Genomic DNA, 27,711 nt, shown 5'->3' on the forward strand with positions numbered 1-27,711 from the left:
ATGCTTCTATAATCTTTCTGAGCTTCTACAACACACTCAGTATGTACTGCATTTTCTTGTGTACATAGCTTTCTTCCTGATTAAACTGTAAGCTGAGGGCAGGATGGTCTTGTTCATTTCTGTATCTCCTAGTGACCACTCCAGCAACAGTACCTTGCCCACAGAAACTGCTCAACACAGGGTAACTTAACTGAACTGGAGAACATGTGGCAATGATATTGAAGACAAACAGATGTCCTTTAGCGAGGCCCATCTCAGGTGTCAGCAAAAAAGACTGTCAATCCCAAAGCAGCAAAGATTTTTTTCAGCACTCAAGAGGATGCCTGACCTGACACTAAATCATAACTAGGATGATGACAGGTCCACAGCTTTAGATTTCCTCCCAGTACTTTCTCGTACTAGCTGAGTGACCCTGAACAATTTACGTAGTGCTTCAGCTTCCTCGTTTGTAGAATATGGATATCACCCCCATCTCATAATTTTTGAGCAGATTAAATGAATTACCATACAAAGTATCTTAGAATCATCCCAATGTTTTAGAGCTAGGGCCTGGCACTTAATAATAAACAGTCATGAACTGTATACTGTATATTATTAAGTGTAATAACTATGGTAATAATAGTAATATTTTTAATTTGTTTCTAACAAACTATTTTGCATACATTATATAATGCTTAAGTTAGCTTGGTGATATAGAAGGCACACAATATATATTTGTTAAATAAACAAAAATATTCAGTTCAGTATATGAATGTGATGTCCTTATATACGACATCAAATAGTATTTAAGAATTAAAAAGCAAGAGGGATGTATTATGTATCTATAATTTTATAACTGCTGATCTCCAAACCAGAATGGTCGACTTTAAGAAGAAAAGGAGAGTGACAACACCAGTGGGAGAAAAAAGTTTTCTTCTCACAATTAAAATCAGATGATTAACTGTTTAAGATTCTTAGAGATTTAAAAATAATGGCTAGGAAACTAAATACCAAATTGGAAAACTCTTTGTGACACAATATTCAGGGGGAAAGCACAGAAATCTATCTACCCAAAAATAGATATAATCATGTAGAACTGACATACTGTAAATGGACAAGAACCAGAAACAGGAGGGGAAAAGGAGCTAATCTGTCAGAGAAGCAATCCAACAGATTCTTTTCTAAATAATAATAAAAATAATAAATACATTTAAAAATAAATAAGAAATAAATAAAGACTATTTCCTAAATGCAATGGATGTTATGTGCACAAAATAAAACTGAAGTGTTTTTTTTTTTTTTCAATTGTTACACATTCTGACTTTTTGTAGTTGTTGTTGTTTTGGTTTGTTTTTTTCAACTTTTATTTTAGATTCAGGGAGTACATGTGTAGGCTTATTACCTGGGTATACTGCCAGATGCTGAGGTTTGGAGTCTGAAAGATCCCATCGGGCAAGTATTGAACAGAGTATCCAACAGGCATTCTGACTTTGATCTATCAGCATTACACTGAAATTCTAGTATAACAGAAGAAATCTGCCAATCCTGGTACTAATCCACAATATCCTTACCAAAGCTGTGAAGGTTTTAAAATTAATGCTTATGTCCTAGGATATCATAAACAGAATGTATACTGAGCAGCAAACTTTGGCTCAACAATCAAAAAAATTAATAATAAATGCAAAACGTAAACTATCGGTTAAGGAAGTACAAGTAATCATTCGCCTGGTTAATGCTGGTCTGAGCTAAATGTAAAGAGAAAAGGAAAAATGATACACTACACAAAAGACACATGCCCACATACAACAGAAGAACCTTCTTGGAACCTGATCACAGGGAAAGAACTATAACAGTTCAGGCCTTATACATTAAAAAAAAAAAAGGGGGTGGGGGGGCTCAGACCTCATCAACTGACTTAGAATAGGAACTGCTAGGATCATCTGAAAGGAATTAAAATTTAAAATCATTGTACATTATATCGGGTTAAACCATATGACACTGCCATTTTTGTGGATGAAAACCAGTAGAGTATCAGCAATTTCATAAAGCTCAACCTAATAAAATGGATTGGGCAGAACATTCAAAATGGGCAACCTAAAAAGAGCAAAATGGAGCCCAGGACTCAAGATCCGAAATTAGGTAGACTGAATGAGTCAGTTTAACTCAAAGGGAGAAAAAAAGCATTTAACAGTCAGAAATGGGTTGGTCAAACACGAAAGCACAGGCAAAGGATAATCATTAGAAGAGGAAAAGTAAATCTGGCCCACCTCATTCAAGCAGTATTTAGAAGGAAGAGTTTTCTACGTTCACAATGAGGTTACAGTAGTATTTGTATCCTGAGGGATTAAAATGTTGACTACTTACCAGAGTTAAGAGGAGGACACCTGTGCCAGACATTTTATTTAGTAATTTACAGTATACTCTACATGGATCCTTTCACCTAATCTTCCCAATGCCCTATGAACAATGTAGTATTTAATATTATTACCCCCAATTGCCAGATGAGGTAACTAACTGGTTTTTGAGAAGTTAAGAAAAGCCTGAGTCCATCACACATTCCAAGCATACCACTTGTTCTGCCTACATACTCACTAAGCAACCTCCTAATTATAACGTGGTTTCCCATGTGGTAAATCTACAGGGAAGAGAATGTGCTAGCCAAGACCTGAGAGTCTGTTTCCCAAGGCAGTTTTTTTTTTTTTACTGTAAATTAATAGACATTCTGATTTTTATATCAAGCTCATGAACTCTGTAAATATGAGCCTGAGACAAAAAAATTAGGTAACTAGAAATACTAGGCTTCAGGGTCTGCAAGTTTCAGACTCTTTACTATGGTAAACTAAGAGATGTAATCCCTATCCTGAGAGGTCCCTTTAGAGACAGCAAGTCTCCTTTACCCCAAGAGAGGAGATACCTCAGTATCATCATTAGCAATCTCTTCCTTTTTGAAATCTCTAGAGTAGAAAGAAGCAACAACGAAACGACAAAATTCTAATTCTGACTCTGCTGTGCTAGCACTTAATCCTAAGCAAATTGCTCTATCTCCCTTGGTTTCATTTTTCTCATATATAAAATAGAGAAACTGGCTGGTGCGGTGTGGCTCACGCCTGTAATCCCAGCACTTTGAGAGGCTGAGGCAGGCAGATCACCTGAGGTCAGGAGTTCAAGAGCAGCCTGGTCAACATGGTGAAACCCTGTCTCTATTAAAACACCCAAATTAGCTGGGCATGGTGGTGGGCGCCTGTAATCCCAGCTATACAGGAGGCTGAGGTGGAAGGATTGCTTGAACCTGGGAGGGAGAGGCTGCGGTGAGCCGAGATCACGCCACTGCACTCCAGCACGGGTGACAGAATGAGACTCCCTCTCAAAAAATAAAAAAATTAAAAAAATTTAAAAAAGGAAGAAAAACTGGGCCCTCTGATGTATGTATATTCCTTTCTATTCCTTTCTTATCTAGCATATATGGCTGCCTATCGCGTGAAATCGTCTTGCCTTGTACATGTCTCTTGCCTTCCGTGTACAATTCTAATTTTATATCTATTTCTCTGACCCTTCCTTCTCTGTGTCTCTGACTGGCTCCTCTATGTACTTTCTGCCTCTCTCCCACCCAATCACTATCTCCACACCCACCACAGTAGAGTCTGGAGTCTTCTGTTTTCATCTCACTGGCACTCAAACTTACCACTCTAGATTTCTATTTATAAACACTACCTGTACCCTTCATTACCCAACTACTGTGAATCATATTAAGTCTAGTGCGATATCTGCACACACTTGAGGTACTGAAATATTGTGCCTTGTCTGAAAGACCCACATGCAATTCAATAATGGGTTCAGGAATACAATTGGATATTTGTATTTTCCTTTCCAAGTTTAGCCTGTTTCCACTTAGCTGAATTTACAAAACTATAATTCTAAGCCTCATTTATCTTTCATCTCCAAAATCTTGACAGTAATCTTAGTCCTATCCTCAAACTCAAACACAAAAACTCTATTCCTATTAAGAACTTCCAAATTCCTCTAGACTAGACTTCCAAACTGGTGAGCTGGAGAAGCCATCTCATAGTATGTTAATAGTTGTGCTGTGAAAAAAGGTGTTTTGTGTTCAGTACAGTTAAATAGGTTTCCTTCAGCCGATACTTTTCATAGCCTTGCATATTTGAGAACCTACAAGAGGGAAATATTATATGCAACATTTCCTGAACTTGTTTTTACCTACTTTTTTTTTCCCACAGAGAACCTATTAATATCACTTCAAACTACTGTTTCACAGAATAATATATGCTGCTCTCATCTTTCCTATTTCAAAGTATCCATCACTTAAATATAAAAGCACTTCTGATTTCTCACTGTCTCCCAATATCCAATAAGTAGCTAAGTTCCTTTTTCTTCTCAACTTACCACATTCATCTTTTCTTTCTATTCCCTCTAAACCACAAAATTTCAGATCTGGTCATATATAACAATTACAAATCCTGTCCATAAAATATTAGATACATTGCTATCAACACTGTGAGGCTGCCATGAGGACTAAAAGACAACAAATATGACATCTTGCATACAATCTCTTTCATAAAGACCCAATATTTCTACCTGATGGTTGCAAAATGTTCTTTATTATGCCAAATTTTAATTTGAAGTGTATGGATTTTCATCTCCAAGATAAGGGCAGCAGTGGTGGGCAGCAGTGGTCTTATACATATCAGCTATGATTGAGGGCTAATGAGGTAATTAGGAAATGTTATGAATATGACATGAGTAAAACCAGTGGTAAGGGGCTGTCACAGCTAGCACTGGGTCATCATTCCCTCTAAAATATAATCAGGAGATAAACATCAAGTAATAATTTACAGCTAGTTTTTTATTCGAGCATTTCAAATTGGGTTTTTCTAGCTCTTTATACCTGTATACTGCATACCTCAATTAATTTATATGTTTCTGAAGAGGTGAAGACTGCCTTTCATGTCGTTTAACCTCTTACTGACGTGGGCAAGAAAAGACCAGGTATTCATATAATATTGCCTCATTCAAGGCTTATCTGCATGGTAGGTGTTGGGGACACAGTGGTGAGCAAGACACAATAATTCCTGTCTCCATGGAATTTATATTCCTTTGAAAGAGGTATCGATCAATCAATCAAACTACTAATTACACAATTTAATTACAATTGTAAGTATATATTGGTTGATTCTTTTTTTAATCTTTTATTATTCATAGTTCAGTAAAAGAGGAAAAAAGTAGGCATGAAGTTCACACAGGGTTCAAAGCTGTGTCTGATTAGAGCCTTTTAGAATTGGCAAAAAAAAAAGGAAAAGAATCTGGAGAAAGATAAGGATGGGTAAATGGGAAACGTCTGGTCACAAGGCAGTATTAGAAACAAATTCTTTGAACTTGTACCTATACTAGCAAACACATCTCAAAGTACTGCCTCTGGCTTGCTGCCAAATCTAAATGAAAAACCACCCAATTTTGAATGCTTACTATATGGAGAGCACTATGCTGCCAGTTTTACATACAGTGAATGATTATTAATGATGATGGTAACAATAGCTAACATTTCAACAGCGTTTTTGGTTTATTGTGTTCCTATGAGACTGGTATTAATCAGCTTTACATTTTACAATAGAGGAAACTGAAGTGAGGCAGGTTAAGAAATTTGTCCAAGTTCACATAACTATTAAGGGGCAGAGCTGGGGGGATTCACACCCAGTCAGTGTGGTTTGCTCCTCAGCACTCTGCCTTTGCATGTATGTTATGGAGGCATGGAACCACACCTCTCTGAGACAATCATCTATTTGGAAAAGCAATGCATAGAATTAAAAACAAAAAATAGACTACCAAGTAAATGTAAAATATTGTTCACATTACTGAAAACACTAGCCTTTACATAAAGCGTACTTGCTTGAATCAGATATTTGAACACTTAAAATTGTCACATGCTAAGATTAACCAAAATCTGAAAAGCTCTTACAGGTATTCCAGAAACTCGAGATATTACGTATTAAGAAGCTGTCACCAAAATTCTTGGGAATTTTAATCCTGAAGTATCCTGTGTTTTAGGGATTTTTCATTATCATCAATGAAAATAATGATGATGAATTGTTAATGAAACCATTATCAACAATTTTCATTATCATCAATATTTAATAAAGCCCATTATGTGAAAGGCATCATATTACACTAAGGAAACACAGAGACTGAAAAAGGGAAAAGACTCCGTCTAGTTTACAATCCAAGAATTGTTCATTAAAAATGAACTAGAAAACCTCAATTTGTTCTAGCAATAAGCTTTGTCACACGTAATGCATAAATCTAACAGTATAGAGAGAATCACGTTATATAAATGTCAACTTACGTCTTTCAGAATCAAAATATTCAAGACAAGTTAATTAATCTATTCTGATGGATGACCACCTGTATTCTGAAAGCAGAATTACTGTAGTTCCTCAATCTTTAAAAATTATTATTTTGAATTCTGAGAACATGTCTTGTTGCTATATTAGCAATGAGCCTAAGTATGTGGTCGAACACAAGTTAGGCACTTATATATTTGTTAAATGAATAAATGGCACTGCTAGAAAAACACAGAAATATAAAATCTGCACCCTCTCCATATATATTGCTGTCATGTAACGTACAATTGAAGCAATGAAGTGCTTTTACTACATTCCAAAAAAAAGTGACCACCACAACTCAAGTTCAGGACCACCAAAATATTTCACGACTGAAAAAACAGGTAAGAGAGGAGTCTTTTCTGGATTGCCCCAGGCACATTTATAATTCCAGTGATAGGTGTTCTGTTAACTTTCTGGGGAAAGATACTACTTTTACTGTAAAGTTTCCTGACAAGCCAGCAGTTACTTTTAGTATTATTATTTCAAAAACAAATAATAAAACATTCCCAGAAAATAACATTACTTAAAGAATATTTAACAAATCGATTTAGACTGGAAGAATTTCCTTTTTAAACAACTTCAGGAATTTGTCATCAAATGTTTCCTCATTGGGGGAGGGGGTTAATTATGTCTGATACGTACAACACAAAATCCAAGCTAGGAGTTTGGGTGAGGTGGAGGTTAGGGAAAGAAGTGCAGTGATGGAGAACCTCCCAATCTTAGAGAACCTCCCAATCTCCTCTCTCCCATTGTAGGTGCTCCTGAGAGGCTCTGGGAAGTACAGATTACAAGGTTAAAACCGAAGGTGTTCAATTTACCCTCAACAATAAATAGTTTCTGAATTTACCTTGGATGTACAGAATCATGTAAGGTATTGCAAAAGAAATTACAGACAAGGTTTACACAATTGATGGTTGCTAGAATTACTGGTGATGTATTTCGTCAGACTTTGTGCAGCATCATATACAACTGCATATGCCTTAGAACACTCATCTTAAAGTCATAATTGTCTAGAAAAATAAATATTTTCTCCCTCTCTCTACATATATATATATATAATATGTATATTAGGTAGAGACAGGGTCTCACTACGTTGCCCAGGCTGATCTCCACCTCCTGGTAGCTGGGATTCCCAAGAAGCTGGGATTACAGGCATAAGCTACCACACCCAGCTATATTACAATTTTTAAATGAGAAGAATATTTCTACTATTGATGTGTATGTAGGTAATATCTGCTTTAACAGGATAATAAAGTAGTATGCAAAGTTTGGGGAATGCAGTCTTCCCTAAGTGAAGACATTTTTACTTAACTGAGTATAAAAATTGCAAATAGATACAGCTTATTCATTTTATAGCTGTGCCACACATATAAAACAAAACGTTCTGGCTCCACAGTCTTACAAGATAATTATCCTAAATTCTCATTGTTAAAAGAATAATTCCCAAATTTATAAAGCAGACTTTTTAGTTATTATTATATAACACAAACAAAAAAAGTGAGCCTTTTCTACACAGTGGCAAATCACATTCTTTCCTCAGAAGAAAACTCTGTAGGAACTAGTATGCAATTATGGACCAAAAAATTCAGAAGTCACTCTCTCAAAAATGAAAACCACCACCACCACCACCACCACCACCACCACCACCACCACCACCACACCACCACCACCACCACCACCACCACCACCACCACCACCACCACCACCACCACCAAACAAAGAAACAAACAAAAACAATCACAGTGCTATTCTGAAAAGCATTTCGCAATTTTAAAGATTAACAATCACTTTGTATATGTGCTGGGATACACAAGGATCAGCAGACAGAAGCTTCCTTTGTCACTGCCAAATTATACTGAATACAGACCCTGTAGGATATTAAACACCTTGTATTTTACACGGATCTAGGGCCCAGCTTTTGAGACACTCCTAGGCAGAGCCCAGCTGTTTTGAGTGATTTATCCACAGGAGTTTAATTTCAATTGTATGCTGGGAAGTGGGAGGTAGTGATTATACCTTCTCCCAAATCTTTCTAGCACACTAATGAACATTTTAAGGAACAGTCTCCAACTGAGATTAATTTGTCCTTCAAATATTCTCCTCTTAATTCACTAATGGCAATATCTGATTCGCCACACTTTAAATGGAAGAACACAAGACCAAGCTTATAATGAAACTTACGATTTACTCATTTTACAATTGAAAATGCCACAGAACAAATGTACCCTCTCTGCATCCTCCTCTACTACCTTCAAAGGAAAACTGTACTGAAAGTAACATTATACTACTACTTACTTCCATAAAAATACATAAACTGGTTCCTTCAACTCTTTTCATTTGCTTATTTCTCCTGATACCACGCCTCATACCAATGTTCATTTCTTCTTCTTAACTATCATAAAATCGGGTGTGACTATTCAGAATTCCACCAGTAGTAGAATACCAATTAAATTATATGTTCATCCTTTTCACTCTTTAATCAAAAACCTAAAGGAAAGCATAAAAGACAAGTTTCAAATACCGTAACTAGAAGTTCACAGAATGGGACAAAGAAAGGAACAAACGACATTTTACAAATACTAAATCCCGCCTTTAGATTTCAGGGGGTTGGGAGCATGCAGGAATTATTTATATATATATATATATATATACACACATATATACACAGAATGGAGAAATCATTTAAAAAAAATCCAGGGGTTTTAGTTCACTACAAACTAACCTAACTGGCCCCTATTTAACAAAAGATTTTTACACACTGACTACACATCCATGAATAACGAAGATAAAATGACTGGTGACCAAAAAACTAAAGAAACGTAACATACTGCCTTTCTTTTCCCTAAATAAAAACCAATAACCCATACTTCAAACCATAGTGATTCCACAATAGAAATCAATCCCCTCGTGGAATACAGAAGGATTAAATGATATTTTTTGAAGTGGCCATTTGGCCTCCACTTCATGTTTTCTTCTTGTGGGTGTAGAGAGAACCTGTCAGTGAGTGACATTCAGAGGTGCTCAATGACTAATGAGCCTGCAAACTAAGCTTTATCTGTTCTCAACACTATGCTGTTATTCATTTTATTCACCCTTCTGAAATGATCTCTTTGGCTCCTTGAGTTTTATGATTGTTTACTACTGCTGCTGGGGAAAATCAGAAGTAGTAAAGACGGTCACACACACAGTAAGATTTCACACACTTTCTCCATTATATTTAGACAATGGGATGCAGCTTCAAGACTAAGGATATACCCTCTGGCCATGGCAAATAAGAAGCTATTTTGCGTGTGTCTTACTAACAAAAATCAAGACTTGCCTTAAGAAGCAATTGAACCTGTATACTGCCAGAAAGGCTCAATTTCAGCCATGCAAAAGTCAAAATCGTTTTGACATAAATTTTTAAAATTTAAACAAACAACTCTGGAGGGCCATTTGCAACTTATTCTCCAAGAACTTCTCATTCGCACATTTACATGCATACTAGCTGCTAATCATTGTGGTGGTCAATATGCTAGGCATCCACAGTGTTCGTAAAGTTAGATGTTTTACAGGAATAATATAAAGTTCCTCTGTTGCTGAAGCATCTAACTGGTAACAACTACATTTACATTTCCCATTTCATATTGTTACTTCCATGTTTTCTAGTTTGTACCTCTTGGTTTATACTCCAGAGTAGATCCAAAGCTACTTAAGGCATTAACAACAACAACAAAAATCACTATTTCAGGCTCTCAGACAAAGGTAAACATTACAATAACTTTTAAGCCAAGCTTTTGAAAAAAAAAAAGGACTTTTGAAGGTGGTCTAAGGCAGAGGTTGGCCAAAATCACCCACAGCCTGAGTTTGCACAGCCAAAGACTAAGAATTTTAATTTTATTATTTCACATTTTAAAGGCTTAAAAATGAAGAGCACACAACAAAGACAGTCCTCAAAGCCTAAAATATTTAATATCTGACCCTTTACAAAAATACTGGCCTCTCCCTGGTCTAAGGCAACCAGTTGCTAAAATTAGCTCTATATCCACATAATGGAACTAGACTTTTAAAAATTCACTTCATACCACTGGAATCAGTCTCCAGGACCAAGACTTAAGAATCTTGATTTTAAAAAGCTCCTGTGGAACTTCTGAGCCAGGAGGATAATGGCAGTAGCCTGATCCCAATCTCTCCTCTCCCCAAAAAGCACGGTATCATAAGAAGTACAAATAAAACCACAAGTAGCCTCCAGTATTAATAGCAGATGGAGTACCACAAACTTCAAATTACCTGTAAGTAGAGAAATAAATGCCAAAATCCAACAAATCTCCCTTGGCCAATGCAAGTCTGAGGGTACATCGTAGGAGAGGGGAGGCTTAAGACTATGACAAAAGAGAAAAGGGGACCAAAGGACACAGAGGAAGTACGGACAAAATCACCCACAGAAAAGAAAGTCCAACACACAGTGACAAGATACTAAATACTAGAATTTGATATTTCACAATATCAGCTATATAAGAGATTGAAAGGGAATAGCAGCGGAAATGGCAGGCACAATAAGGGCTTCTGGGGGGAGAAGATAAACAGAGAAGGGAGGGGTCCCTTGGAGATATGGCAGTGAAGGAAAAGAAGAGAAAATTAAGGATCTTATAGAAACCAAAGAGAAAGACACATAAATTCCTGCCTCCTCTTCACCACCACCATTATCCATTAAAAAGATGTACTTCACTATTTTGACAATAGGCATTCTTAAACTAAGAACCTAGTTCACAAACTACCAAGGAATAAAAGAAAATAAAAATCAAGCCAACTCCATAGAAAAGGAACTGGAGGAAGAAAACAGAAAATGCAAATCACATTTCAGCTGATGAACATTCTCTCCACAAAACAATTACCCCTGCCCCACACACACTCCACAAAATGGAAGAAAACTGTAAAGCAATACTTCAAATTGAATTAAATACTCAAGCATTTGCACATATTAACAACAGAAACAAAAATCACCTGGAAACCAAAAATTCAAAAACTAAAAAGAGAGATGAACACAAATCCAGGAAGAAATACAATAACACCTGATCATTCTCAGGGAGGAAACTGCAAGAAAAAAGACAAAATTATTTTGGAAATTAAGAATTACAAAATGCTCATTGGAGAATGGATTTCGAGTAGAAAATCTAGCAAGGGTCACTGAAGAAATTAAGAAAAATAAGAGAATGAAAATTAGATTTTTTAAAAAAGGAGTAAAGGTCAAGAGGTAGTAGCTGAAACAGAAAACGTGCAAGAGATCCAACACTGTATAACTGGAGTCTTTTCAGAAACCATGGAACAGAACTAGTATTTATTTAAAACCATAATTCAAGGAATCTTTCCAGATAGAAGAGGCAATCTAAACCAGCATAATGAAAGCGTCCACTGTATATCTGGAAAACTGGACCGAGAACAAACTACTTCAAGACATGTACTAGTTTACTTTAAAGATTTAAAAAAATCCCCAGAGCATCAGAACAAAAAAAAAAACATTACTTTAAAAAGTAAGAAAATGAGACTTGAAAAACAATATATAAAGAAAGATAACCGTGAAACAGCATTTTCAAGAAACTTCAGAATGTGGGAGCTGAGCTTTCCTTCAAGCATTAAGTATACAAAAAGAAAAACAAACAGTTTTGAATGTACAAGAACTCAGCAATACACTGGAGCATTCCTGAGGAATTTATTAGAGAGTGAAATTCATCCAACCAAGAGCTAATCTGGGAAGCTTCAGCAAAATGACTAATGGCAAGCATTTAATATATTTAATTGTAGGACTAAAACAAAAGTGGAACACGGTAAAAAGAAAAGAATGCATATGTTACACATATGCTGATAACGTAGGAAAAATGCACAGATATACTGAATAAAATGACAGAAGAGGAAATTCCCCAAAATAAGAGATTAAAGACCTCTATGAAAATAAATCTTAAAACCTAAATGAAGTAATTTCTTAAGAAAATACAGCTTACCAAAACTGACCATAACAGAGACAGATGAAACAGAAAATGTTGCAAAGAAAAATCTCTATAATTTTTTTTGTTTTTTTGAGACAGAGTCTCACTGTGTCACCCAGGCTGGAGTGCAGTGGCATGATCTCGGCTCACTGCAACCTCTGCCTCCCAGATTCAAGCGATTCTCGTGCCTCAGCCTCCTGAGTGGCTGGGATTACAGACGTGTACCACCACGCCCAGCTAATGCAAGTTTCTTATGAAGCAAATAAAACACTGACATCTAAACCTAATAAAGTAAGAGAAAATTACAGACCAACATTACTTACAAAAATTGATGCTAGTATTTTAGTTAGGATTTCTGCAAATAGTCTCCAAACGGCATAAAGAAAAAATATGCCATGATCAAGTGGAATTTATACCAGGAATATATAGTCCAATATTAGAAAATCTGGTAAACAGAAATGAGTACTTTACATTATAAATTATATCCACCTCAGTCCTAAAGTCAATTATCTTAATTAATGGGGAAAACTAGAGGCATTTAATATACAAGGCAAAGGATGCCTGCTAGCTCCACTACTATTTAACATCATTCTAAAGATATCAGTAAAGAATAAGACAAAAGAAAACAACTAGAAACATAAGAATTAGGAAGGAAAAATGACCTCTACAGATGACATAATAGTAGACCTTGAATATTATGGACTGAGAGCCAATGAAAATTAATTCAATGAAACAACCGAGTAAAGTATAAAAATTAAAACATACATAAAATAGCCTTTATATACACAACTAATAACCAATTACAAAATATAACAGAAAACTCCACCACAATAGCAACCAAAAAAGATTAAAGACACTTAGGAATAAATTTAACAAGAAATGTTCAAAATCTATATAAAGAAAACTGTAAAAACACCTGAAATATAACATGGTAGACTTAAACAAAGAGAGACATTCTTTGTCATGATTAGGACTTCTCTAAGTCAATTTGTAAATTCAATGCAAGCCTAATAAAAACAACAAGCTTTTTCCTGAAACTAAACAAGCTGGCGTTTATAGGGAAAATGAAACACGCAAAAATAGCCAAGAAACCACAGCAAAGAATAAAGATGATGGAAATATTAGCTCTACCAGATACTAAAATACACTGTAAAGTCCCTATGAATAAAACAGTACAGCACTGATAGATAAAAAGACCAATGGACTGAAATAGAAAGTCCAGAAACAGATCTAACTACATACAGAAATAAATATATGACAATGGTAGTAGCTTAAATCATTTGTGAGGGAGAGGAAGCAAAGATGAACTTTTCCATAAACTGTGTTGGGACTACTGAACAGTCATTCAAAGATAAAATTAGATCAATTTCTTATACCACATAAGAATAAATTCCAAATGGAACAAAGCAATGAAACTACACAAGAATTAGAAGAAAACATAGGTGAACCACTCTGTAATCGGCGTATAGGGTAAGGTTTTATTATGACTTAAAAATCAGAGGCATTATATAAGCATGATAAATTTGACCACAAAATTAAACTTCTGCATGGCAAAACACAACATAAGCAAAGATGAGACAGAAGTTAACAAATTTGAAGACAATATTAGCAATATCACAGAAAAAGGGCTACTTTCCCTAATACAGTAAATAAATGTTTTAAGTTGAGGGAAAAAAGAATCAAACATCCTAAAGAAGAATGATTGAAAGCCATAGACAATTCACCAAAATATAAAAATAGCCATTAAAAAATAAGAAAAAATGTTCAACTTCACTCAAAAGAGAAATGCAAATTAAAACTATGCTGAAAATATCCTCTGTCATCATTCACATTAATGAAAGTTCAAAAGCTGTAAACTACTGTTTGGCAAGGTTTGGGGGAAACAATCAATTCACCAGCAATGTACATAAAACGTCATATGGCAATTTTAAAACTTAGTCACAATTTTTCTTTTACACAGCCATGTGGAGAGGTGTAGTCTATGTCCCTACACTTGAATCTGGGCAGACTTAGTACTGCTTTGGCCAAAAGAAATCACAGAAGCAACATTCTGGGACTTGAAGCCAGGTCAGCTTCTGTCTGATTGTCTTGGAATGCCCACTCTTCAGATATGCCCTATCAGAAATCAGGGTCCCAATTCCGTAAAGAAGCGTAAGCTACAAAGAGAGGCCATGTGTACGTGTCTGGTTGACAGTCTAAACTGAGCCCAATATCAGCAGTCATCCCAGCCTAGGCACCAGATATGAATGAAGAAATCAACATGTAATTCTAGCCCCTAACTATTTTAGCCAGCTCCCGGTCATTTGAGACTTTCCAATGAAAGTTCCAGACAGTGTAGAGAACAAGTCACCCCGATGTCCCCAACCCAAATTTCTGACTGAGGATCCAGGAGCATAATAAAACAATTGTTTTACACAATTAAGTTTGGGGTGGTCTGTTATGTAGTAACGGATTGCTATGGAAGGGAATCAGACAATAGCTAATAAAACTACATATTAATTTACCCTTCATTCCAGCAATCTCAATTCCAGGAATCCACTTCTAAGATAAACTTTAGCACTATGAAAATACAAATGAACCAAGTTTTTCATTGCAGCATTATTAATAAATTCAAAATGCTGGAAACTACTTAAACATCCTAACGTTTGGAATATGCAGAATGGCCAAATACCATAAAGCTGTAAAAAAAGAATGAGCATAATGTCTACAAGTCAATATGGTGGAATTTCCAAGATATATCCATTGGGGGGGAAAAAGCAAAGTACAAAATTCATGCTACTTTATGTGTAAGAAAGAAGAAATAAGAAAACATACATGTCTATTTTCGGAAAAGAAATACAGAAATAATAAATCAAAAAACATGAAAATTGGTTACTTACAAAAAGAGCAGGGACGGGAAAGTAGAAAAGGAAAGGACTGACTGTACATTTTTTGTGTAGGCAGATCTGAACTTTTAGAAGCACATTAATGTTCTACATATTCAAAATGTAAAATTCAAACAAATTGGGTTGGGGCAGAGGGCCAAGAATTAAATGTGCTAACACTGGGAGCTACCATTCTCACTATGGAAGAATAAAGACAGAAATGGGATGAGTGGAAGGCAAGGAAGAACCCTGTAAACTGGACTGGAATTGGAGCTATCAGTATGAACTCATGTTTCATATATATTTATACATAGCTATACACACATATACAGACAACATACACATGCCTATCCACTTCTTAAAATACAAGAACCTCTGAAGGATTAGGGAAATAGTGTTCATTCAGACTACATAACAAATTAGAACTGTTTCAGCACTCAGCTAAAATCAGCCACACCAAGAAAAGAGTAATTTTTAAATGAAAAAAAGTGAGTTATTTTAGAGCAGATAATGCAGAGCTTTATGTTTACTGTCTAAAACTTAATCTTTTCCTTTTGGTCCATTTGAGATTGGACAGGGGAGAGAAACTTGGTTTCTCTCCCTCTTGCCTATTAACCCATATTAATCTAAACAGGACCCCCATGTCTCATTTTACTAATACAAGCAATTTCATTTCCTTTTACAATTTCCTTGACCATTGTTTACAGTTGTATTTCTACAGAAAAATTCATTTCAATTTCTAAATCAACGAAGGAGAACTTCTGGAGCACAATCCAATTTTAATAACTACCTATACTTTAAACTCAAAAAGTTTGTTGAAATTAAGTAAACTCTAAATTCCAAGCTTCAGGCCCCAGTCTACCTAATTTGTATTTCTCAATGTAGCCTCGGCCATTGCCATATTTTATTGTGACAGTCATTCATAGATGCAATTTAGCAGGATGATAAAGGGAGTGCCTCACCAAGAGTGGGACATTTGACCAAAAATCTAAATGAGGTGATAAGTAGTCTGGGAATTAAGTTCCTTAATAATAAGCCTAGAGTCATTTTCCCTCTTGTAACAGACAACAGAAGTGCTTGCTCCAATCAAGGTATCTCTTCAACTCACTGATTTGGGAAACGTAACTGTGGGTAAGCGAAATCAATGTTTCACCAACATGCCCACTGTGTCTTCTATTTCCCACTGCAATCCCTCTGGTCACTATCCTCCCTCCCCCATCCTCAGGACAGTTTCCCTTATTTCAGGGGCTTTCTTCGACAACTTCTTTCAATCCAAACAGTAAATATGAAATCAGTGACTTTCAAAGTATGGTCCCCAGACTAGCAGTATCAGCATCACCATGGAGCTTGGCAGAAATGCAAATTCTCAGACCTGCTCCAGACGTCTTGAGTCAGAAACTCTGGGGGTGTGGCCTCACCAAGCCTTCCAGGTGATTCTGGTGCAGGCTAAAGTTTAAGAACCATGTTTTAGTTGACTAAAATTACATTTTAGTGTGAATTTCTTTGCTTTCTCTATTATGGACTGGATTGTGTCCCCCTAAAATTTCTATGTTAAAAGCCTTAAATTCCAATGTGACCATATTTGGCAATAAGGTCTTAAGACGTAATTAAGCATTAAAAGAGGTCTTATGGGTGGGACCCTAATCCAATAGAACTGGTGTCCTTAAGAAGAGATACCAGCGAAAAGGCCATATGAGGACACAGCAAGAAGGCCATCAGCAAGCCAAGGAGACAGGCCTCAGGAGAAAACTTACCTTGCTGATACCTTGATCTTGGAATTCCAACCTCCAGAACTATGAGAAAATAAATTTGTTGTTTAAGCCACCTCATCTGTAGCATTCTGTTATGGAGCCCTAGCAGACTAACAGATCCACTTTTGCTTCAGGCATTATTTAATTTTAATATACTTTTTATCTCCAGGTATGGAATGAAAACACTACCATTTTTAAAGAAAGAAAATTTTCTAAAATTTCCTTCAGCATGTGTTCTTCAAGGCAATCTTTCACCATTTTTAGATGATGGATTATTTTATACCCTAATCCCTTGAGAAGATAAACCAAAAGTATATCCAGCTTAAGCTGTTAGAAATGTATTTCCAAGTACTAAATAATGCTGTTCCAATATCTACAATCTATTGTAATTTGACTTACTCTTTACCCTAAGCAAAGACCAGACCCCCTTCTCAAATTCTTTTCCTCTCTTCTCCCCACTACAAGAATGCCAGATACTGATATGCTTTTGCGTACACTCACTTTTATTTTACTTTGTAGTTAGAAATTTTAAAACCATAACTGTATTTTGCCTTTTATCCAATGTAACGGAACATATCATTAAACCTTCCAAAAAATTTCCCAAGGAAATTTTAGCAAAATTTGTTTTACAGTGAGTATACTCTTAAGAAATACTACTGTAATAAATGAATGTTATGGCCAACCAATCATATTGATAAACAACCTAACTGGTCTAAGAGCACTCTCTGGACAAAGGCCATTTCCATGTTTCACTATGCCTACATCGGTGCATGGCATATTTATGTTCACTCTCAACATGAAATTACATGATTCATGTATATGGTGTATGTACATGCATAGATGCACATAAATTTATATTAAAGTGACAATAAGTGTTATTACAGTGGCCACATACACATTAAGAGAAAACTGAGTATTAGTCCAGATAAAAATATATAGATCCTGTCTCTACCATATATCTATAATTCCTTTAATATAATACTCCTTCTGGGGTTACTAATACAGTTGACCCTCTCTATCTGTGGGTTCCGTATCCAACCGACCACGAATAGAAAATATTTGGGGGAAAAAAAAAGGATGTGTCTGAGCATTTACAGACATGTTTTTCTTGTCGTTATTCCCTGAACAATACAGCATAACAACTATTTACATAGCATTTAATTATGTTAGGTATTATAAGCAATCTAGAGATGATCTAAAGTACAGCCATGCACTGCATAACGTTTTGGTCAACAAGGACAAACCACAGATTTGATAACGGTCCTGTAAGATTATAATACCAATTTTTACTGTACCTTTTTTATGTTTAGATACACAAACATTTACTGTTGTGTTACACTGCCTACAATATTTAGTACAGTAACATGCTATATGGGTTTGCAGCCTAGAAGCAATAGGCCATGCCACATAGCTTAGGGGCTGCAGTAGGCTATACCATCTAGGTTTGTGTAGTACACTGTGTGACATTTGCACAATAACGAAATTGCAATGCATTTCTGTATATGGGAGGATGTGCGTAGGTTACATGCAAACATATTTTACGTGAGGTACTTGAACATCTGTGGGTTTTGCTATCTAGGTGGGTGGAGGTGGAGTGGTCCTGGAATCAATCCCCCATGGAGACTGAGGGACAACTGTACTTTCAACTTATTAGGCAGTAAGGCCAAGAAAGTGGTCAGATCATCTAGTGTCTTTCTCATTACAAGAAACATTAAGTTTTATTCCATACACTCTATTTACTAAAAGAGAAAGATACTAATATTTTGGGATTAAATTCAACATGGGATTAAAATAAATGCTGCTTAAACGGCAATGTTAGTATTTTACAACTTACAATAATATTTACTTTTTAAACGTTTAAATCAAACAAAATATACTTCATATATTTATTTAGGAACCATTAAAACATATCCAAGAATTCACTGGACTGTGAATTAGGAGGCAAAACTCATACAGTATGTGCAATATCACCTTTTCCATCAATTTAGTTATATGCAGAATGCTAAATCAGATAGTTATTTAAAAACAAAAATAAAAGTAAACTAAAACCAAGAACATATAAGAACACTCTCCTCCAAGTGAGGAGAGGAAAATCAAGACCACAGTGCTGACAAATCCAGAGCTCCTATGTAAGCACCCAAAGGCACTCACTTTCTTATAAATTAGACATCATTCCACACCAAGGCTCTCAGCAGGCAGGAATCTAACCCAAGGAGAAGATACAGCCTTCAGCCAAGGTCAAATTTTTGTCTGTTCACTGTGCCAGGTGATGAATTTATAGCACTTTATTTCATGTAACTGTTGAGGTCTCATCAATGTTACTCTTCATTACTGAGGATAACTGAGTGAACTATAAATAAAGCAGCAGTTCAAACTATTAACTGCCCAAATGTTTTAGGTTATAAAATATCTGGAGACCCACATAAATTTTTTCACAACTATTATAAACTGCTGAATAGGGGAGTGAGCTCCAGGGATCAGGAGTCAGATTTCTAGCTCTGGACTGTACATTTTAATGAAACTATTTTATCCTAAGTCTTGCTCATTTAGCACTAACTATGATAAATAAATGGACAGACAATAAATTTCAATGTATATAGGACAGAGACTACCTGCTTTGGCCAATATTATCCCCAAAATCCAGCCTAGTATCTGAAACTATAGGTGACACTACATACAGCTGGCACTCAAATTCTTTGTTGAATGAATACTACTTTTGCCACGGTTTAGGAAAGCTGAACATTGAACAGTGGAACAGGCACTAAGGTGGGAGTCAGATCTGGGCTTTCATCCTTACTGTAGGATCTTAGGGCAGGTTGCTGTGTACCTGGGACTCAGTTTTCTCATCTGTAAAACAAAGGGTTGGACCAGGTTTTCAAAGCACTTTTCTAGCTCTAAAATTCTTTGTCTACCCCCAAATCCTCCTTGTGTCTCCCAGTCCAAGTATAAAATATTGGTTTTGCCATCCATAAGCTTAGGGCTAATCATATCTTTTGCTTATAGGTTCCTTTACCAAAAAATACACAGGAAGAAGCCTCAACCTTAGTTGTTATTTAGATTCATTATCAAATTCTCTTTGATAGTTCAGAACCTTAGTTCACCACATTCACTGACTTCAGTGAATCTAAAAACCACCTGTTCTGATTGGCAATAAACAGATGCTCTTTAGATGTTGTTTTCAATGCTAGCACTCTTTTTAAAACTTATGTACAGTCTGTATTTCAGCTTCTCTTGTCAGGTCCTAACAGGGCTACAAAATAAAATACAAGCCACCCAGTTAAATTTAAATTTCAGATAATCAACAAATAATTTTTTAATTGTTGTATGTCCTATACAATACTTAGGACACTCATACTAAAAAAAATTATTCACTGGCAACCTGGTCCTGATTTCCTAGTGTCAAAAATTAACAGTTTCCAAAGAAATGTAATTTTATAATGCAGGTAAACACGAAATAAAATTTAAACTTTCTTTGATTCAGAAGGAAATTGGGTCTTCCAGCAGCTGAGTATAAACTCACTCTGGTCTCCCAACCTACCACACTTACAACATTGGAAATGAACTGTAAAATGGCGTTTCCATCTGGCCTGCCTTTCTGGCCCCAGACAAATGCACTAACAACCATCATGCCTCTGAGAGGGAATTTAAAAACATTAAATTCCCAATTTGCAGCTCTGGGGCTGCCTTATTCCACATCTGGCCCATATTTAATATGGCTTCTTACTCCTTATCTATTTGTTAATTTGCTATTTATTTGTAGACTTCTATCTGTGTGTTTTAAACACACATATTATAAACTAGTAAGGGACATACCTTTTGTATCCTCACCTTCATCTCCTATCCTTCCTCATACACATAGTACACACAAAGTCATGTATACAGAAGTTTAGCAAATATTTTCTGAATATCAAAAGTTTAGCCAATGTTTTCTAAATATTAAATGTCATTGTAGAATACTGTAAATACAGAAATTGTAATGGTCTGAATTGAATTCCTACTAATCCTAACACAAACCTAGAATTCAACTATTGAATAAATTCCTATCAATTGCTTTACTTTTCTACAGTTTTGGCATAAAATGTACAGAAACCCCAGTTATGAACTTTCTGTATGCTAGGATTCTTTGTGGTAAGTATTTACTGAATAGCTAAGATACTCTAAACCCTGTCCTATATGCTGCTTACTATGTGGTATGACTATAAAGCAGTAACAGATATTTCAAAATAAATACCAGAACATATATAGCCTAATAAATGTTTATTTTTCTACCAAGAATTAACGTAAATCATTCTAATAATGCTGCCATTGCTTAAAACATTTGCTCTCCTTTTTTGAAATTTCCTTTATACTCTGGGATACTTTTTAAAGAAAATATCCTCAATGACAGCAAATCTTTATTTTTTTGGAAGATTTATCATTAAGAGTAATTCTGTATAAAAGTCTTAATAAAGTGAGTAGCTCACACATTGTAAGTATAGGGACATTGGTAAAAATTATATCACAAATATTGTTATCAGAGGCAAGGCAATAGTGTCTTGCAATACAGGATCCCCTGAATCAACTCAGAATGTCAACAACTTAAGTCCAAAGAACTTGCTCATTCTTGTGAGTTGAATTAAACAGTTTTGCTTTAAAAAAAAAAAAAAAAAAAACTAATAAACACGTATTTTACCATTTATTACTTACCACTTACTAATTTTGACATGAATGCTTTCTAAGATCTTGATTATTGTGTTTTTCTACTACAGACCTTAACTATTTTCCCCTGCTATCACTGGAAATACCACATTTAATCAACAATTACTATTTTCTCCTAAAACTTCTGGTAGTATAAATTCTCCCTTTAAAATCAGGATAATATCAAATCTTCACTGCTTGTCACTTTAAGTGTGTGGCACAATATTCCCACAACCTAAGGAGAACTGGATTTAAATCTAGCTTTTTTGCAGTCAATATTTAGAATCAATAAGAATAAACCAAATCCCTAGCCTCTTGTACATTTTCCATCAATCTTTGGGTAAATTAGGCAAGTACTTTAAGAATCATCCAAGAACATTTTCATTCCAAAAAGGAAAAACAATCTAGCTCTTGACATTATTTCAAACTTCTAGCAACACGTGAGAGGCTCAACTGTGTACAGCAGAAAGAGCAGTGGACTAGAGTTAGACAGCTGGGCCCACATGCCTTTCTGCCATTCAGCATTTGGACATGTAAACTGATTCATTTCTCTGTCTATAGGGGAAAAAAATCATCACCCTATTAAATGATACCAACTGTTACATGCAACATGCTTCTGATACAATCAGTCCTCTTCTAAATAAAAAAGAAAATCAGATTCTTTATCCTTATGACCTCAAATAGTAAAGCCTATAAGCCAACTTCATTTTCTTTAAGGAAAGCAATGGTCTGAAGTCTGTGACTGTTATTAGTATAATACTCAAACTCTTCTCCATGTCAAAAACATTTATTCACCAGAATTGGGTTATAAGATATTTGCCATAAGCTAAAACTTATCATTATAAAGACAAACCTTTATTAAATATTTTACATAAAAATCTTCTGTCAATGTACCACATAATTTATCCTAGACAATTTGCAAAAGTCAAACATAATTAACCAGAAAGTGATCACTCAGGATTATTACTCAGTTAAGACTTATAATACATGTCACATACTATGCTAGGTCCCAACAAAGAACTCAGTCTATCTAGAGAGACAGATTTGCAAACAGATAAACTTAAGAGCCATATTTCCGACTCAAATAATCATTCTTTCCGCTTCCCAGCATTCTTAGCCCACAAAACAGGAAATTCCACCCCTTTTTCCATGTTGAGTCTATGGGAATTTGAATCTCTAATTTTTGTTTAAAATATCTTTTAGAAGCCTATAATTAAGAAGTAACACTGAAACCAAAAGCTAGCTTATACACAGATTGCCTGTCACAAGTCAGGCAAAGCAATTAAAGAATTTGCCAACTCAGAAAATCACAGAATTTTCAAACTAAGACAGGACGGTGTTTCCTTTTCATGCATTAGTACTCAGGGTCACTATTACATTAAGGACAAAAATAAAAATTAAAAACACAAAGACAATTAAAAAGCTGGGATTAACCAGTAGGAAATTCTAATGAAACCTATACACTTTAAGTTTCAAAGTTATAGGTCAATGACAAAGCTGCTCAAGAGGTTAAGATCACAGAACATAGGTTAAAAAAAAAAAAAGAAAACATGCTACCATGATGTTATTCTTCATCAATGGCCAAAATGATTTAGTTGACTTAAAACTCAGGCTAAGACTCAAATTTTTCTATATTGAAGAAAGTAAACTATGCCTAGATGACAGCAGATCCTTGAATAATATTTCGTTTAACATGGTTTCATTACGACATTGATGAGAAAAAACAGAATCGATTCCAGGCTGGGACGACCGTGTGGAATCTTCGCTTTCTCCCTGCATCTGCATGGGTTTTCTCCAGGTATTCTGGTTTTCTCCCACATATTAAAGATGTGCTTCAGGGAGAGGTTCTGGTCACTCATGACCCTGAACTGGAATCAGCAGATCAGAGAAACGAATTAATAATTACAAATCATTATCAAATAAAAATTACTAAAGTATACAATAATCATACAAATGCTCTACAATAAATGATGTGGTATGAGAGCAATCTGCAAGCTTGCTGTGTTTATAATTGTTTTTGAACTTCATGTGGTAGGAGGTGCTCCTTACAATTTTCACTTAGCAAACATTTATTCTTTGATTTAAACCACTACCTACCATGACCACTGTCACTCACTGATTCACCAAAAATTGGGTTACCTTGTTTCATTAATCTTTCTTAAATGTATATATGGAATTACACTTATTTCAATGTTTAATATCAGATATTTGCTAATGTTTTTATGACCAGAAATATACCGTAAGAACTTAACTCTTGTTTATATCGACTAGTCTATGGTAAAATTGGTTTTGTTACACATCATTTCACTTAATGTCGCAGTGTCCAAGAACCTATCGACCACACTGAGGATGTACTGTATGCTTCTGTCAGTAAAGTATTTCTGAATGTATACTTAATTTTTCATTTTACTCCCTACAACTAGTATTAAGCCAATAATTTATTTTCTAATTGTTATTTCAGAATTAAGTAAATACTGACTTAATATGAAATGATGGCAATACAGACAAGGAAATGACCGTGCCTAGGGAAGCTGCAGCAAATGCCTTATCAAAGAACTGACCTTTAAAGTGAGTCTTGAATGAAGAGTCCTATTTTGTAATATTTAGGAAAGGGGAGTATGATTTACAAAGGCATAAACAATGAAAAGGTTGGGCATGTCTTTAATACAGGAAGAACTCCTGCTATGATACGAAGTAAACATTGTGACAGCAGGAACGGAGCAGTATAGAGGGCTCAGAGTTTAACTGGACACATTCATTTATTAAGTACTAACTTAATGAATAATCTAAATGATAAGCACCTAACTTTCTGGAGAGGACAGAAGAACTTTATGAAGGAGCTTCATAATGAGTCCTAAAAAAATGACTAGTTTGGATGAGGATATTCCAGATAGGAAGAGCAGCACACAGCCATTGCTTTTTAACCAAATTGTCCATGCCTATTAAGTTTTGTGAATTCTTATTTTTTACTTTAAAAACCTTCTTTTCCACCACTAAAATGTAAATTTTCAATTAGTTCCTAGGATACTTGTGCTTGATCCTAAATAGTCTTTCTAGTTTCTGAAATTTGCTCTCTTTCATCTGCAGTGTGCTGGCAAATCAGTTATCAAAATGTATTTAAAATATGAATAAATACAGCAAGTAAACACTTAAAGTGGAGTAAGGTGCTGAGAGTCTTGATTCACGAACTTCTGGCGGCTTAGAGGGCTTTTCTGCCAATTTCCTGGTTCTCTACTTTGTTTTACATGGTTCAGGAAACTGGATAAATAATAGCCTTAGGCTGGGAGAAAAATTATCCTACACCTCTCTCCATTCTTCTTCTATTTCTGCTTTCTCTTTGATTCCTCCCCATTCCAGTAGCATTCCAGATAACGATTAGTCCACTAAGTTACATTCCAGGACAAGAAGACTGGTTTCCACTGACCTCAAAATTAGAGGAATGTCATGGTACAATTAATTTGATACATTTCGCCCTTTTATACCCATAACTATTCTAAGTAATTAAGAATTACTTGAGTAGCCAAAAGAAACACTTGCACTGAATGTTCAAATACATATATATATAGAGAGAGATGTGTATCTACTAACTAGATACAAAAAAGTTATATTCAACTACATAATCTGTCCTATTCTCTCTTCCTCTCATATCCCACTTACAGCTGTCACCTTAATTTTAAAAAATCCCCAATGCCACTATAATCTATGACTTTTAATGACAACCTCAAACTCCTTCTGTGCATGTGCAGATCTAGATTAAACTATAATCTCTCAACATCCCCCAAACCACTCAAAGTTTCCTCCTTTCAACTCCCTAGGGTATCTGCTTATGGGGGGGGGGGGGGGTTACCTGGTATCAAATACATTGGAGGGGCATGGCCAAAGAATCTGCTCAAAAGAGCTTTCCCTCCACTCGGGAATAAGGCCTTCAACCAATACAGTTCCCACTTGTGGAAACATTTAATTTAAATCTAGGGCCACAGGTATACTTCAGGACGGGAGACAGGAGGAGCAAGTCCGACATTATGAAAAACTGATAGCCTGGCTTGCTACCTAGGCTGTGTGCAGAAGTGCAGAAGTACAAACAGAGCTCAGCACAACTTAGAAAACCCTCCAAATGTAATTGTGACAGAAGGCCAGAGATCACCATCAAGAATTCTAAGAACTGGCCAGGCGCAGTGGCTCACGCCTGTAATCCCAGCACTTTGGGAGGCCGAGGAAGGGGGATTGCTTGAGCCCAGGAGTTTGAGACCAGCCTGGGCAACATGGCGAAACCCTATCTCTACAAAAAGTACAAAAATCAGCCGAGCATGGTGGCACATGCCTATAGTCCCAGCTACCTGGGAGGCCAAGGTGGGAGGATCACCTAAGCCCAGAGAGATCGAGGCTGCAGTGAGCCATGATCATGCCATTGCACTCCAGCCTGGGCGACAAGAGCGAGATGCTGTTTCAAAAAAAAAAAAAAAAGAAAAGAATTATAAGAATAGGATACAATGGTAGCAAAACTACTGAAGTTTGAAGGTTTGACAGCAGATTCTAGAACATTTTTCTTCTTTACTTGTATAAGAATAGCTGGAAACAATATACCCCTATTCATTATAGAAGAGATCACAGACCAGGAATGGGACATGTGCACACACTTAACACTGGTTCTGGAAGCATACGGCACCTGATGAATCACTGCACAGAAAAGGAAACCAAGAAGGAACACCAGACACACTGCACAAGGCTGACTTAAAGCTCTGCATAACAGTCTCTCCTCTCGGCAGGTCACAGTTGTTACTGTCTACCATAGCAATCATATAAATATTTTTTTAAATAAAATATTTACCTCAAATCTGAAATTTTCTACTTGAAATGAGAATTTAAAAAACGAAAAAAAAAAAGTCATATATGATGTCACAGAAAGAGCCTGCCAAGATGCCTTTAAATTTCCCTAAAGTTCTACCTCGTTTACAATACTGAAACTTAACTTATTTGGACTAACTCTTTAGCTGTAGTTGTATTTAAGTTTAGATGTCAAACTTTTGAAGTTTTCTCCTCTATTAAAAAAAAACAAGATAGATATATTAATCTGTTAAGCAACATTTTACAAAAACACCTACTCACTGGCATTTTTAAATAATAATACCCATTTACATCGGCTGCTTCTTAGTATTCTATTATACTTAGTAAAGTCTATCCTGCTCTTTAGAAGCAGGGATAGTAAAATCCTTGTTTCACAAAAAAATTAAATTTATATAACATAGTTGTAAGAAAATATTTCCAATCTTTGTGTCATTTACCTGACATATCATTCAGCTCAAAGTTAAAAGAAACAGCATCTGTGATAAATTCTCACCCCAAGCACACTACAGTTTCTATAAGATGCAGAAGTCCAGTGTCAGTGGATTCAAGCTCAAGACCAGACACAAGAGGCTCATTCAAGAATCATTAACAACCTCACAGGTATAAACAGGGCACTGTGCCAAGGGTGAGTGATAGAAAGATGAACAGTCCCTGCTCCCAAACTGAACATCTCACAGAAGTGTCAAACATGTAAACAACAAAATATGAATTCTTAAAAGTGCTATGGAAATTTGGAAAAGTAAAGCAGAGACCTAGAAATGAGTGGGACATACTATAGACACAGCAAGAAAAGACAGACTCCCCAAAATCTGACCAGCCTCAGAGAAAGGACACTGGAAGAAAATTTTAGTCATAAGATCACAAACTACCAAAATCCTTTAAATACAGTAATTACAGAGAAACAATCGTAAATGAAGACAAACTTCTGCAAATAAAGATGCTCACTGAAGATTATTTAACAGAAAAGAATTAAAATCAAAACATCCAATAACGGGACTAGCCACAGGATAGAACATTATTAAAATGATGTTAATGAAAAAATTTAATGACATGAGAAAATAATACAAAGTTTCTAAAAAGCACACAATTATACCTACATTATCTGAAGGATGTTAATAGGTAAGTTTTTCAAAAGATAAAAACTATTAAAGTGTTAAAACTAGCTATTTCTCAGATGGAGGATTATGAGTGATTTGTTTCACTTTTACATTGTCCTATTTTCCAAACATTATATAGT

At 35.5% G+C, this 27,711-nt stretch overlaps 1 protein-coding gene across 2 annotated transcripts in view; it reads right to left on the reverse strand.

Moving 5' to 3' along the window:
- The window catches only part of ATP2B1 (ATPase plasma membrane Ca2+ transporting 1), a 121,787-nt gene that overhangs the window by 81,488 nt on the left and 12,588 nt on the right, over positions 1 to 27,711 (reverse strand). Inside the window, exon 1 of one of the 2 annotated variants that reach the window (XM_058424858.1) lies at positions 8,670 to 8,691. The exons of the other annotated variant lie outside the window; for it this stretch is intronic. The gene's annotated coding sequence lies outside the window, so the exon portion shown is untranslated. Of the gene's footprint in view, positions 1 to 8,669; positions 8,692 to 27,711 lie in introns of those variants that run through there. 2 annotated transcript variants of the gene reach the window in all.

This window comes from Hylobates moloch, unplaced genomic scaffold, assembly GCF_009828535.3.
Source record: "Hylobates moloch isolate HMO894 unplaced genomic scaffold, HMol_V3 SCAFFOLD_12, whole genome shotgun sequence".
Classification (NCBI taxonomy): Eukaryota; Metazoa; Chordata; class Mammalia; order Primates; family Hylobatidae; genus Hylobates; species Hylobates moloch.